A 15,893-nucleotide genomic window follows, 5' to 3' on the forward strand; every position below is an offset into this window, starting at 1 on the left:
TAGAGTTTTAGTGGTCTACAGCACACAAGAAGACCCCTCAGTTTGAGTCTGTGCTGATCAAAGATAAACCACGTAAATATTTGAATCACATATTCTACTTTTCCCTTCTCAATCAATTTCTTAGTCCTTCTTTGCTGAATTCTGAATTTTTCCTCAGATTGTGGAATCAAGAACCAGAGGGCATAGGTTTAAGTTAAGAGTGGAAAGAATTAATGAGAACCTGAGGAGAAACATTTTTACACAGAGAGTGGTACGTATGTGGAATCAGCTGCCAGAGGAAGTGGCTGAGACAGGGACATTGACAACATTTAAAAGGCTTTTGGACAGATACATGGATAGGAAAGGTTTAGAGAGAGATGGGCCAAATGAAGGCAAATGGGTTAGCATAGATGGGCATTTTTGTCAACATTGACCAGTTTGGGCTGAAGGGTCTGTCTCTGTGCTGTGGAGTCTATGATGCTTTGATATTACCCTTAATTTTTTTGGTTAGGCATTGTTAAACCACTTTACCTGTCATGCTTTTGTGCTGGAAAGGGATATACAACTGTTGCAATGAATGCATTATTTCCTTAAATATTAGCCCTTGTCATGCCTTTTCTTGAAGTTCCCAAACATATCAAAATGAACTCACTCCTAACACCTTGTTGAGATTTAGGTTCCTAATTTTGGACTGGACTTTCAATCTAATAAAGAATCACTATCCATCCCTCACGTTCCACCCTAATGAAGAATTCTATCATGTTATGGTCACTCTTCCCTAAAGAATCCTACACAACAAGATTATCAATTCACTTCTTCTCATTGCTTAGTGTTAGAGCTAGGGTAACCTGTTGTTTATTTGGTTCCTCAATGCTCTACTCTAAAAACCCATCTTGCACACAGTTCAGAAATTGATCCACCACGGTATTATTGCTAATTTTGTTTGCCCAGTCTATATGTAGACTAAATTCACCTATGATAACTGTAGTACCTTGTTACATACAGTTCTAACTTCCTGTTTAACCCCATCAGCTATCTTGCCACTACTGCTTGGAAGTTTGTGGATAACTCCCATGAATATATTCCACCCCTTGTTGATCAGTCTACCCAGACTGATTCTACATCTAGATTTTCAGAGTCCATATCCTCTCTCTGTATGGTACTAATTTCATCTTTAACTAACAACACCAGCCCACTTCCTTTTTATTTTTTACTGTCCTTCCTAAACATCCAATACCCTTGGATCTTCAGTTCCCAGCCCTGGTCACCCAGCAGCCACAACTCTGCAATCGCAATCATTTTGTGCCCACTCACATCTTTTTGCTGTGTTCATTTGTTTACTTTATAGTAAATCCACACAGTTAGATACAGTGCTTTAAGATTTGTATTTTAACATTTTTTACGCATTTTTTGTAATCTGGCCCTATTTGTTCCAAACCTTTGTTTCCTTTGCTTTCCACTGGGGCAGCACGGTAGCGTTGCTGCCTCACAGCACCAGGAACGCAGGTTTGATTCCTGGCTTGGTCGTTGTCTGTGTGGAGTTTGCACGTTCTCCCTGTGTCTGCATGCGTTTCCTCCGGGTGCTCGAGTTTCCTCCCACGGTATAAAAGACGTGATGGTTAGGGTGTATTGACCCAAACAGGCAGAAGTGGACTGTGGCGACTAGAAGAATTTCACATTAACTTCATTGCACTGTTAATGCAAGCCTTACTTGTGACTAATACATTTACTTTAATTTACTTTTGTTTTTTATTTTTCTATCTTTCATTTCTATCTTTGTTTCCTTCTCTTGTGCCTCCTTGGTCAGGTTCCCATACCCCTGCCACTCAAGTTTAAATCCCCTTTCACAATTATCAGCAAATAAGTCTGCAAAGACAATGGTTCTAGTCCTGCTGGGTCTGGCAGGACCCCAGAATTGGCCCCAACACCTCAGGAATCTAAATCCATCCCACCAACACTGGCTTTACAGCCACACTTTCACCTGGTCTATTTTCCCATTTCTTATTGTAGATAAATCCATTGGTCTGAGTGCAATGCGACAGTATCCTGGGACAATATCATCTGTCACTGGTTGAAGGAATACATTAGTGTATCTGTGATTGGCGGCTGCTCTCCATACCAAGATTCTCTCAGCTTGAATGGCTTCCTGGTCTTCACTACAAAGTGAAAATTGAGAGGAAGTAAAGCTGTGGTTATTGAATCAGCGAGAACTGAAGGCTGCAGATGTGCATTATGGACGCTGAAAAACCCATCAACACTTTCACTGATAAGGGCCACATTGTCAGTGTCTAACATGTAGACCTGGTCTCGCTAGCACGTCACCAAGAGTACCTTTAAGATTCCTCCACCCGAGATGACGCACTTTAACTTATTTCCTAACTCATCAGATTCTGCTTGCAGAACTTTATAACTGGTCATTTTTACTCATATCAGTTTATTTTTTATTTGGTTTGATTTGATTTATTATTGTTACATGTATTAACATACAGTGAAAAGTATTGTTCCTCATGCGCTATGCAGACAAAACATACCATTCATAGGGAAGGAAATGAGAGAGTGCAGAATGTAGTGTTACAGTCATAGCTAGGGTGTAGAGAAAGATCAACTTAATGCAAGGTAAGCCATAAGAACATAACATAAGAACAGAAGAAGTAGGAGCAGGAGTAGGCCATCTAGCCCTTTGAGCCTGCCCCACCATTCAATAAGATCATGGCTGATCTGAAGTGGATCAGTTCCACTTTCCCGCTTTCTCCCCATAACCCTTAATGCACTTGTCTATCAGAAACCTATCTACCCGTGACTTAAATATATTCAACGAGGTAGCCTCCACCACCTCAATGAGTAGAGAATTCCAGAGATTCACCACCCTTTGAGTGAAGAAGTTCCTCCTCAAGTCCGTTCTAAAGTGTCCCCCCCCACCCCCTTATTCTGAGACTGTGCCCTTGAGTTCTGTTTTCCTTTCTAAGTGGGAAGAATCTCTCTACCTCTACCCTATCTAGCCCCTTCATTATCTTATATCTCTCTATAAGATCCCCTCTCAGCCTTCTAAACTCTAACGAGTACAGGCCCAGTCTATTCAATCTCTCCCCATAAGCTAACCCCCTTATCTCTGGTATCAGCCTGGTGAACCTTCTCTGTACTCCCTCCAAGACCAATATATCCTTTTGCAAATAAGGGGACCAAAACTGCACACAGTACTCCAGTTGCAGCCTCATCAGTGCCCTGTACAGTTGCAACAAGACCTCCCTGCTTTTATATTATATCCCCTTCGTTACAAAGGCCATGCAAAAGTCTGACAGCAGCAGGGAAGAAGCTGTTCTTGAGTCGGTTGGTATGTGACCACAGACTTTTGTATCTTTTTCCTGAAGGAAGAAGGTGGAAGAGAGGATGTCCGGGGTGCATGAGGTCCTTAATTATGCTGGCTGCTTTGCCAAAGCAGTGGGAATTGTAGACAGAATCAATGCGTGACAGGCTGGTTTGCATGATGGACTGGGCTACATTCACGACCTTTTGTAGTTTCTTGCAATCTTGGGCAGAGCAGGGGCCATACCAACCTGTGATACAACCAGAAAAAATGCTTTCTGTGGTGCATCTGTAAAATATTAGTGAAAGCTGTAGTTGACGTGCCAAATTTCCTTAGTCTTCTGAGAAAGTAGATGTGTTGGTAAGCTTTCTTAACCATAGTGTTAGCATGGGGGAATCCAGGACAGGTTGTTGGTGATCTGAACATCTAAAATCTTGAAGCTCTCAACCATTTCTACCTTATCCTCATTGATGTAGACAGGGGCATGTTCTCCACTATGCTTCCTGAAGTCGATTGCAATCTCCTACATTGAGGGAGAGATTATTGCCGCTGCACCAGTTCACCAGCTTCTCTATCTCATTCCTCTACTCTGTCTTGTTGTTTCATTATGTTGCCATGGTGGGATTTGAATTTGCAGACACTGTCTAGAAACACTGGGTGCAGTGACATAACCATTATAGTGCTGTAGCCAGTAAGGGATTATGGAAAATAGCAGAGATGCATTTAAGGAACAGCTGGATAAAAGCATGAAGGCAAATGGAATAGAATGGGATGAAGAGACTCATGTGAAACATTAGCACTGACAAAGGCCAGTTATGTCAAGTGGCCAATTTCTGTGTGGTTAATTCTATATATCTTCTATGTCAACCATGACTGGCATTATATTTTATGTACATCTTATGGCAGAAGTGGAATTGTGTATACTAGTGCTTTAATTGTCTATTTTTAAATAAAAATGAGCCCATTCTTTTCCCAATCTTCCCAAAGCACATTTGCTATCCCTCTATTTTCCTTTGAATCTTTGATCTACACAAAACCTTCACACATAGAGCTGTCAAAATAAAATAGATGAGGCACAGATGCGGGCGTTTTTGTATCTGAAGAGTGAAGGCTAATACAAACACAAAGCAATCCGTTATTTTAACAATGACAAATCCTATGTCTAAACAGTTCCTCTTGCCACTGGGAGAAATATGACAGAATATTATTTGCTTTTGAATACTAAATGAACAATGTCTTTAAAAATATATTAAACTCACCCGGAAGGCCAGGGCACAAATTTAACAACTAGTACACCATTTTGTTCTTTTCACTTCACAAGAATTCAAGCAGTTAGAAACTGAACATTGAAGCATAAATTATTCAGGAAAGATGGCCCATTAATAATAAATGCAAGAAAGCTGAAAAAGAAATCAGCAGGCAACACGGCAAAGTTAGAAAATGCAATTTGCCAATATCTTCAATGCTAAGCTATGATATTGAAAAAAAAATAAAATTGTCTAAACTTTTTCAAGAAAGATTAAAATTAATACAAGGACAGACAGCTGCTGAGTTTGTTAATCTCATCCATTTTATTTATTACCCTTTCTTGGGACATGGACTCCCAATGGCAAAGGCAGCATTGATTGTCAATCTCCAAATTGTCCTTGAGAAGTTGGCGGTGAACCTTCTCCTTGCATTGCTGTGGTCTGTGTGGTGAAGGTGCTGCCACTGCACTGTCAGAGAGGGAGCTCCAGGACATTGACCCCAGCGGGGATAAAGGAACAACAAGACAGGATGGTGTGTGACTTGCAGGGATTGCTGCAGTAGGTTCGCCACCACTACTACTGTGCATCAGTGACGCAGGGAGTGAATGTTTATGGTGGGGTTGGGATGCCAAGTAACGGAATTGCTTTGTCCTGGACGGTGTCAAGTTTCTCGAGTGTTGTTAGAGCCGCACTAATCCAGGCAGGTGGAGGGTATGCCATCCTGACTCATGCTACAGAACAAAGTACAGTACAGCACAGGAACAGGCTCATCAGCCCCCCAAGCCTGTGCCAATTATGATGATCCAGAGATGCCGGCGTTGGACTGAGGTAAACACAGTAAGAAGTCTCACAACACCAAGTTAGAGTCTCAACCGTGATCTGGGGTTCATGTCACACTGTCTGTAACCCCCATGACTTGCCTGGGCTTGTAAAATCTCACTTACTGTCCTGTCTGGAGACAATACACATCTCTTTAACCTATGCTAATGCTACCTCCACTCACATTGTCTGCATCTTTTAAGACTTGAATAGCAGGTTAGCTGTAAAGACTTGAATTCTAATCAGTATTCTGTAAACTGTGTGTGACTTCATATGCCCTTCTCTGATCAGAACCTTCCACACACCTGACAAAGGAACACCGTTTCCGAAAGCTGTAAGATTATTATCAAATAAACTGGTTGGACTCTAACCTGGTGTTGTGAGACTTCTTACCGATTATGATGCCCAAACTAATGTAAAAAAACCTTCTGCCCTTACTCAGTCCATATCCTGCTACTCCTTTGGTATTCATGTATCCATCCAGATGCCTCTTAAATGTTGCTAATGTGCCTGCTTCTACCACCTCCTCCGACAGTGCGTTCTAGGCACCCACCACTCAACGTGACAAACTTCCCCTGCACATCTCCCTTGAACTAGCGCCCTTTCACCTTGATCCTGTGCCTCCTTGTAATCTGGCTATCCACCCTGCCTGTGCCTCTTATAATTTTGTAGACGTCTACCAGGTCCCCCCCTTAAGTCTCCGTCTTTCCAATGTAAGTTTGCTGGTGTTGGTTATATTTGATGGACTGATTTTATTTTTAGCTACTTAGCTGACTGATGGCAGATGGAGTTTAATTTAGACAGATGTGAGGTGATGCATTTTGGTAGATTGAACCAGGACAGGTTACTCAGTTAATGGTAGGGTGTTGGAGAGAGTTGCAGAACAAAGAGATCTAGGGCTACATGTTCATAGCTCCTTGAAAGTGGAGTCACAGGTGGACAGAGTGGTAAAGAAGGCATTCAGCATGCTTGGCTTCATCGGCCAGAACATTGAATGAGTTGGGATGTCTTGTTGAAGTTGTACAAGACATTGAGAAGGCCACACTTGGAACACAGTGTGCAATTCTGGTTACCCTATTATTGAAAGGATACTATTAAACAAGAAAGAGTGCAGAAAAGATGTACTGGGATGCTACAGGGACTCGATGGATTGAGTTATAAGGAGAGGCTGAATAGACTGGGACTTTTTTCCCTGGAGAGTAGGAGGCTGAGGGGTGACCTTTTAGAGGTCTATAAAATAATGAGGGGCATAGAACAAGGTAGATAGTCAATATATTTTCCCAAAGCTATGGGGAGTCTAAAACTAGAGGGCATAGGTTTAAGGTGAGAGGGGAGAGATATAAAAATGTCCAGAGGGGCAATTTTTTCACACAGAGGGTGGTGAGTGTCTGGAACAAGCTGCCAGAGGTAGTAGTAGAGGCGGGTACAATTTTATCTTTTAAAAAGCATTTAGGTAATTACAGAGGTATGATGGGTATAGAGGGATATGGGTCAAATGCGGGCAATTGGGATTATTTTAGGGGTTTTAAACAAAAAAGGACAGCATGAACAAGTTGGCTCAAAGAGCCTGGGCAGCACGTAGCACAGTGGTTAGCACTGCTGCTTCACAGCTCTAGGGTCCTGGGTTCAATTCCCAGCTCGGGTCACTGTCTGTGTGGAGTTTGCACATTCTCCTCGTGTCTGTGTGGGTTTCCTCCAGGTACTCCAGTTTCCTCCCACAGTCCAAAGATGTGCAGGTTAGGTTGATTGGCCATGCTAAGAAATTGCCCCTTAGTGTCGAGGGATTAGTGGGTATAATATGTAGAGATATGGGGGTAGGGCCTGGGTGGGATTGTGGTTGGTGCAGACTCGAAGGGCCTCTTTCTGCACTGTAGTGTTCTCTGATTCTATGCTGTAAACCTCTATAACTCTATTTTGTAACTGCTCTGTTCTTTTGTCCATTGTGTGTGTCTACAATTAAGCCTCCCAACTGCTTCTACAGATCATTGGAAACTTAATCAATGGCTGTAAATAAAAACCAAGCTCAGATTTTTCAATAAAACTTTCAAATCTACATAAGGCGCAGGGATCCTGTGAGTTTACCATTGCTATGGTGCCTGTCTTGAGCTACTGAGAAGAGAATGGGCTACATCCATAATAAGTGGTGAGCAACTCATCAAATTTCCATCATTAGGCTGGAGGCAATGGAAGGGTAAAGTCAACTGCATAAAGTGACGTCACTGTTCCTAGCCTGCATACGGACGATATTTCCAAGTCACTCATTGTTATAAGAGAAGGCATTGACATTGTGCAAATAATGTGCACAATGTAACTACCCCTCACACTCTTGCATTTCGTGAGTAAAATCATTCTACTTTCACCAAGAGATTTTGCTATAATTTTGGTCATGGGTTCTGATGCCTTTTTAACCAGACTCTGTAGACTGTTTGCTATAAAGCATTGTATAAACAAACCTGTTTGCTGAGTGAATAGGGTTTTTCTTGTGGTACAATAGACTGTCTTTGCTGTGAGTACTTCCACACATCAAACCTCCCCGACATCCAATTTATTGGTCAACTTAGTGAAATCCATTGACCTGGCTTTGGTGTCAATAGGCAGGGGCTGATGTTTCCTCATTAATGTGACAATGGGATTCACCATTGGCTGCCTTGTGTTCCAGGCTGATCTTAGCACGTTGGTTTGACATAACCAACAAAGGAAATGGTCAGTTGCGTATTGAAGCAGTCCACGTCCATGTGCAACAAGATTTGGACAACATTCTGGGTTGGGCTGAAAAGTGGCAATTGCCTTTTGTACCACACAAGTGCCAGGCAATCACCATCTTCAGGAAGAGAGAATCTAACTTAATCCTCTTGACATTCAATAGCATTACCGTCACTGACTTTCCTCCCCACCCCCCACCCCACTATCAACACCCTGGGGGTTACCGTTGAACACAGACAAACCTGGACCAGCCATTTAAATACTCTGGCTACAAGAGCAGATCAGAAGCTGGGAATTTGGCAGTGAGTAACTCATCTCCTGATTGCCAAAAACTTAACCGCCATCTACAAGTTATGAGTTGATGGAATAATCTCCACTTGCCCGAATGAGTGCAGCTCCAATAACACTCAAGAAAGTCAACACTCTCCAGGACAAAACAGCTCGCTTGATGACTACCCCATCCACCGCTTTAAGCATTCAACCAATGCACACTGGAATCTAACTGAGCAGTGAATGAGTGACTGGAGATTGTGTGAAAGTTGTGTGTGAGAGTAAATATGCAAATGAGAGAGTTTGTGAGGGAGAGAGACTGTGTGGGGGGTGGAGCAGAGAGACAGGGTGTCAGGTATGAAAGAGTGAGTGTGACAGAAAGAGAAAGAAAGAGTATGACATAAAGAGAGAGAGTTTGAGGAGGACAGAGCATGAGGGAAGAGGAGAGTTTGGGGGGTAGATAATATGGGGGTGGAGAGTTTGAGATGAGGTGGGAGTATGGCAGGGTGACAGATTGTAGAGGGAGTGGGAGTGTTGGAGGAGTGGGAGAGTGCTGGAGGAGGAGTAAGAGAGTTTGGTGGGGGCGAGAGACTGTGTGTGTGGGGTGGATAAGACAGTGTTAGGGAGGAGTGTGAGTGAGTGTTGGGTTGGTGAGAGAGTGGGGGCAGGTTGTGTCCTTATGTCTGGCTCACCCCTAATATTAGATTCCTCACTCACACACACCCACCATCTCATCCACCCTCACACTGGGTGAGTCTGACTGATGTGGATATGCTGGCGTTGGACTGGGGTAAACACAGTAAAAAGTCTGACAACACCAGGTTTAAGTCCAACCAATTTATTTGATAGTAAATTGAGCAACCTGAGGCTGTGAGTGAGCTGGAAAGACACATTGTCTTACACATTAATATTCATCTTTACTTATTACTCATCATTTTTTTGCTCACTGAGTTGATTCTTTCCATATCTTTTTTAAAATTCACGTTTAACATTGTGCCAAACTCTATCTTTCCAAAATTTGCCATCAGCCCCTTGAGTGATAAAAAAAATTTTGAAATATAGCTCCACCCACATGAGAATGTTAGACAGGCCTGATCTAAAAGGACAAGGGCAGCAGATCTCTCTAACCACTCGCCGTCTTGACTTGGAGATCTCTGACCGTTCTTTCACTGTGGCTCCATCAAAATCCTGCAACTCCCTCCCCAACAACACTGTGGGTGCACCTACACCAGATGAACTGCAGCAAGAATGTGGCTCACTACCACCTTCTCAAGGGCAATTAGGGATGGGCATCAAATCCTGGCTTTGCCAGAGATGCCCACATCCCAAGGAGGAATGCAAGAAAGTGCATCACGGATACAAGTCCAGCACCCAGTATAAGCATGTCCCGGAATATATCACACACTTCTGGAGGGGAAGGGAAATACTGGTCTTTTGGAACTCAACTAGCAAGGAAAAAAGCGAAATGAACAACACCCGGCTCTGTTGTCGCTGGGGAAAACTCTGCAATGACGTAGAATTAAAGTTGTTGAAGTCTTGATATCTATTGGATAATAAAATCCTCAGAGCAGACACTCTCCCTGAAGCAGTGTTCACTTTAATAGAGATTTTTGAAATATATGTGGTTATTCATCAATATTTCATGTCAAAACAGTCTGGAAAGAACTGATACAACACAATGAGGTAAGTTGGATTGAAGAGGACACTTCAGCCGATCTGATTCCAAAATACTTACCCAGTCAGCTTGCCATTATATCATTGAGCCCTTTCTCAAGTGTGCCATGTGCTAACACTAATCCCTCTCACAGTGATTTATCCTCTTGCTAGACTAAAGGAATAATTTCTTAAACATGTCTGAACTTACCCCCCTCACAGACATGGCCTTGTGCCTTTTAACCTAGGGTGGCAAGGTGGAACAATGGTTAGCACTGTTGCCTCACAGGAACTCAGGTTCAATTCCAGATTGAGTGACTGTCTATGTGGGGTCTACGTGTTCTCCTTGTGTTTGCATGGGTTTCCTATGGGTGCTCCAGTTTCCTTCCATGCTCCAAAGATGTGCAGGTGGGTTGGCCATGTGAAATTGCCCTTTAATGTCCCAAGGTGTGTAGGTTAAAATAACTAGCCAATGTAAATGCGTGGGGATATACCAGGGGAGAGGGCTTGGATAAAATACTCTGTCAGAGAGTCAGTGCAGACTCGATGGGCCGAACGGTCTTATTCTGCACTGTAGAGAAGCTATGAACTTGTTGCTGGAGGCTGGGCCCTTCTAATGTTGAGTGTGAAAAGCTTTGTGAGCAACATATGTGAAAAGGCCATTTCACCCATCGGGCCTGCTCCTACAATTTATTGTGACAAAGGATTAACTTGTTGGGCCGAATAGCCTCCCTCTTTCCGAAACTGCATTAGATATTCAGACAGACCCATTATGACCTCCTGAGGAAAGATTATGAATCTCGGTGATCAGCAAAACAGCGAAGCCTAATTAAGCATTTAACTTTACGCAAAGCACTTTAGATCAACTGTACTCCTTGATTGGACATTTCCACAAACCTAGACTTCTGGGAACTATTAGATTGCACTATTAGATTTCACTTATCTTTGCCCCTTTTATACTGAAAGTCTTCCATGTTGTTCCCAGTCGGATATTCGACCTGATCTAATAAATAGCGTAACACCTTTGTATCGCTGTTGTATTAAGTGAAACGTTGCAACTCACAGAGTTTACCTTAATTTTCAAAAAGGTTTCCTATGCAATATAAATTCAGTCCCATTTTGGGCTTTGCATTATCTCGAGATCTAAACCAAATTACTGTTCATCTTCATTCATAAACTGAGCTCTATGCTTTAGAAAGGATGTCAAAACACTGGAGAAGATGAGAGGTTACATGACACCAGGCTATGGTCCAACAAGTTTATTTGAAATCACAAGGAATTACAAAAAATCATGAATGTAGCCGAATCCATCATGCAAACCAGCTTCCCATGCAATGATTCTGTCTGCACTTCCACCTTCGGCAGGTGGTGGCAAAGCAGCCAGCATAGTTAAGGGCCCTATGCGCTCCGGACATTCTCTCTTCCACCTTCCTTGGGTGATATGGTAGCACAATGGTTAACACTTCTGCTTCACATTGTCAGGTACCCGGGTTCGATTCTTGGCTTGGGGTCACTGTCTGTTTGAAGTTTGCACGTTCTCCCCGTGTCGACATGGGTTTCCTCCAGATGCTCCAGTTTCCTCCCACATTCTGAAAGACGTGCTGGTTAGGTACATTAACCGGAACAGGCACTGGCCTGTCGCGACCAGGGGAATTTCACAGTAGCTTCATTGCAGTGTTAATATAAGCTTTACTTGTGACTAATAAATAAACATTACTTTCTTCTGTCGGGAAAAAGATACAAAAGCCTGAGGTCACGCACCAACTGATTCAAGAACAGTTTCTTCCCTGCTGCCATCAGACTTTTGAATGAGCTTACCTTGCACTAATTTGATCTTTCTCTACACGCTAACTATAACACTAACACTACGTTCTGCACCCTCTCCTTTCCTTCTCTATGAACATTATGCTTTGTCTGTATAGCGCACAAGAAACAGTACTTTTCACTGTATGTTAATACATCTGACAATAATAAACCAAATCAAATCAAATCAAAAAAGATTTCGGGGCACTGCTCCTTCTTCATCTGACAAAGAAGCAGCACTCCGAAAGCTTGTGATTTCAAATAAACCTGTTGGACTATAACCTGGTATCATGTGATCTCACTAGTCCATCCCAGTCCAACACCAGCGTCTGATGATGTTATTAAATTGGAGAGAGTGCAGAAGAGATTTACTCAGGATGTTGCCCCAGGACTCAAGGGATTGAGTTATAGGGAGAGATTGGATAGGCCAAGACTCTTTCTTTGGAGCTTTGAAGACTGAGGGCTGATCTTATAGAGGTGGATAAGATCATGAGAAGCGTGGACAGGGTGAATGCGTTCAGTCTTCTTCCCAAGTTTGGGGAATTGAGAACTCGAGGGCATAGGTTTAAGTTAGATGGGGAAAGAATTACTGGGAACTTGAGGAGTAACTTTTTTACACGGAGGGTGGTATGTGTGTGGAATGAGCTGCCGCAGGAAGGGGTTGAGGCAGATACATTACAACATTTAAAAGACAGATACATGGAAAGAAAAGGGTTGGATGAGCTTGTTGATTGGCATGGACCTATTTGGGCCAAAGGCGCTGTCTCTGTGCCATAGATTCTATGATTCCATATCCACATCAAGACATTGGAGAGAAGATCTACCAGAATGGTATCAGGGATCAGCTGTGTGCAGATTAAATATGCTGGGACTGTTCTCCTTAAAGCAGTGAAGGTTAATGAAAGCTTTAATAGAGGTGATGAAAATTATGAAGGGTTCTGACAGAACGATGAAGAAGTAACTGTTTCAAAAAAATGGACAGCACTGTAAAGCAGTGATTAGCAGTATCCAGAACCCGGGTTCGATTTTGGCTTTGAGTTGCTCTGCCTGGAGTTTGCACATTCTCCCCCTGTTGGCATGGGTTTCCTCCAGGTGCTCCAGTTTCCTCACATACTCCAGAGATCATAGAAAAACTACAGCACAAACAGGCACTTAGGCCCACAAGTTGTGCCGATCTTATCCCTACCTACTAGGCTTACCTATAACCCTCAATCCTATTAAGTCTCATGTACTTATCCAGAAATCTCTTAAAAGACCCCATCGAATTTGCCTCCACCACCACCGACGGCAGCCGATTCCACTAACCCACCACCCTCTGAGTGAAAAGCTTACCCCCGACATCTCCTCTGTACCTGCTCCCCAGCACCTTAAACCTGTGTCCTCTTGTGGCAGCCATTTCAGCCCTGGGAAAAAGCCTCTGAGAGTCCACCCGATCAATACCTCTCATCATCTTATGCACCTCTATCAGGTCCCCTCTCATCCTTTGTCTCTCTAAGGAGAAAAGATCAAGCTCTCTCAATCTATCCTCATCAGGCATGCCACCCAATCCAGGTAATATCCTTGTAAATCCCCTCTGCACTCTTTCAATGGCTTTCACATCATTCCTGTAATGAGGCGATGTGTAGGTCAAATGGATTGGCCATAGTAAATGAGGGGGGTTACGGGAACAGGGCAGAGGGGAGGGGCTGAGTGGGATGCTGTTTCAGAGAGTCAGTGGAGATGGGCTGCTTTGCCTCCTTCCGCACCGTAGAGATTCCATGTTTCCAGGGTTCAATGTGAAAACTGGGGGATGCAAAGTTAAAGAAATTGGAAAAAATACTAGAAGTGACATCAGATTTGACACTGTAAATGATGATGTTCCGGATAGCACTGCCCCAAGAGGATAATGTAACCAGATCCATTCATAACTTTCAAGATAATTGGATAAAATTGCAGGGCTATGTGGAAAGAATAAGAAAATGTTACAAATTGGATAGCTTATTCAAAGAGCCAGCACAGGCATGATGGGCTGAATGGTTTCTTTCTGTGCTGTACATTTCCTTAATTGCATAATGTCAATGTCCTCTGACTTTTTATTTTGGAGGGCTGCCTTGCTGCTCACTCTCTGCATCGGAGACAGATGAAAGACAGATGGCTTTTATATCTTTCCCCTGGGCACATTGTCCTGACAGGCAGCTCTGCTGAATAATGACTGGACTTGAACACATTTTTGACTGGCAGGACCTAGGATTTGCCACGGCTGGCACATGAGCTGAAGGCCACAAGCATGCGAATCCTGAAATATTCCAAACCATTCCTGTTTCGAAAAAGAACTTGTGATTTTTGATTCTTCTCAAATAAAAGAACGCACCAGGAAGCATCTTACATAAGAACATAAGAACAGAAGAAATAGGAGCAGAAGTAGGCCATCTAGCCCTTCGAGCCTGCCCCGCCATTCAATAAGATCATGGCTGATCTGTCGCGGCTCAGTTCCACCTTCCCGCCCTCTCCCCATAACCCTTAATCCCCTCTCTTATCAAAAACCCATCAACCCGCGTCTTAAATATATTTAGCGAGGCAGCCTCCACCACTTCAATGGGCAGAGAATTCCAGAGATTCACCACCCTTTGAGTGAAGAAGTTCCTCCTCAACTTCGTTCTAAACCGCCTCCCCCCCCTTTATCTTGAGGCTGTGCCCCCTAGTCCTACTGTCCTTTCTGAGCGGGAAGAGTCTCTCCACCTCTATCCTATCCATCCTATTCAACATCTCAAAAAAGACAGTAGGACTAGGGGGCACAGCCTCAAGATAAAAGGGGGGCGGTTTAGAACGGAGTTCAGGAGGAACTTCTTCACTCAAAGGGTGGTGAATCTCTGGAATTCTCTGCCCGTTGAAGTGGTGGAGGCTGCCTCGCTAAATATTTTTAAGACGCGGGTTGATGGGTTTTTGATAAGAGAGGGGATTAAGGGTTATGGGGAGAGGGCAGGAAAGTGGAACTGAGCAGCGACAGATCAGCCATGATCTTATTGAATGGCGGGGCAGGCTCGAAGGGCTAGATGGCCTACTCCTGCTCCTATTTCTTATGTTCTTATGTTCTTATATGTCTCAATGAGATCCCCCCTCATTCTTCTAAACTGTAACGAGTACAAGCCTAGTTTATTCAACCTCTCCTCATAGCTCAACCCCCTCAACTCCGGCATCAGCCTAAGAAAGCTGCAATCAGTAGCTTCTTCTGGAGTTAACATCCTCATGAGGGATGCAGGAATGATCCAAATCATAGCGTGAGGATGAAAACTCCATTTTATAGATTTATTAGTATAGATATCACCATGTTCCTTTGACCAGAAGGTTGAATACGTACAATGCGAAATTGTATTGTCTCTCTCGCCGCCCCTCGTCTCTCCCTCCACCACTGCCCCACCCCCCCCTCCCCACACACACACACACACACACACACACCATCCCCCCCCCACCCCCCAATGAGGACCAATTATGGTTACCGTGGTTTTTTTCAAACAGAAAAAAAAGGCATCAACATGCTAGTCTAGTTTCAGGGTTAGGTCAGAGATCTTGCCAAACAAGTCAGATGCTTTGATAAGGTAATTACATCACAGACTAGCATTAGAGATTGCCAGGAAGAGCAGAATTAGTTAACATCTCTGGTGCTGTGTTTGTAGTCACCTCCTCTCAGAGTATACTCTCGTTATGCTGCCACATGTCACAGGAAAACACATTCTCAGTTTTGTCATTATTTTCTTTGATTTGAATGTTCCTGTATTACTGTATGAGCTGAAACTTCATTCGGACTTTCCCCAAAGAACGAGCGCATACTCAACCCACTCCAGCCCTTATCTAAGGCTCAAAGGCAAGGAGGGACAGAAGTGGACATGTTTCTTACTACTACCCAGCAATTTCTGGTGAAAGTGGGTGTGTGTGGACTGTCAGGTGAGAGCATGATCAGGATGGGTTCTTGAGGTTAATTAGCCTACTGACACTCAAGCTTCTGAATGAAGAATAATTGAAGTGGGCCTTTAGAATGCAAACCGTGAAAAAATGTTCCAGTGATCTAGGAGAGAACAGGTTTGCAGAACCTGCCCCGACAGGGCAGCTGGGGCTGGGTATGATCTATGACGAGAAAA

This window comes from Carcharhinus amblyrhynchos, chromosome 4, assembly GCF_965287045.1.
Source record: "Carcharhinus amblyrhynchos chromosome 4, sCarAmb.v2.hapA, whole genome shotgun sequence".
NCBI lineage: Eukaryota > Metazoa > Chordata > Chondrichthyes > Carcharhiniformes > Carcharhinidae > Carcharhinus > Carcharhinus amblyrhynchos.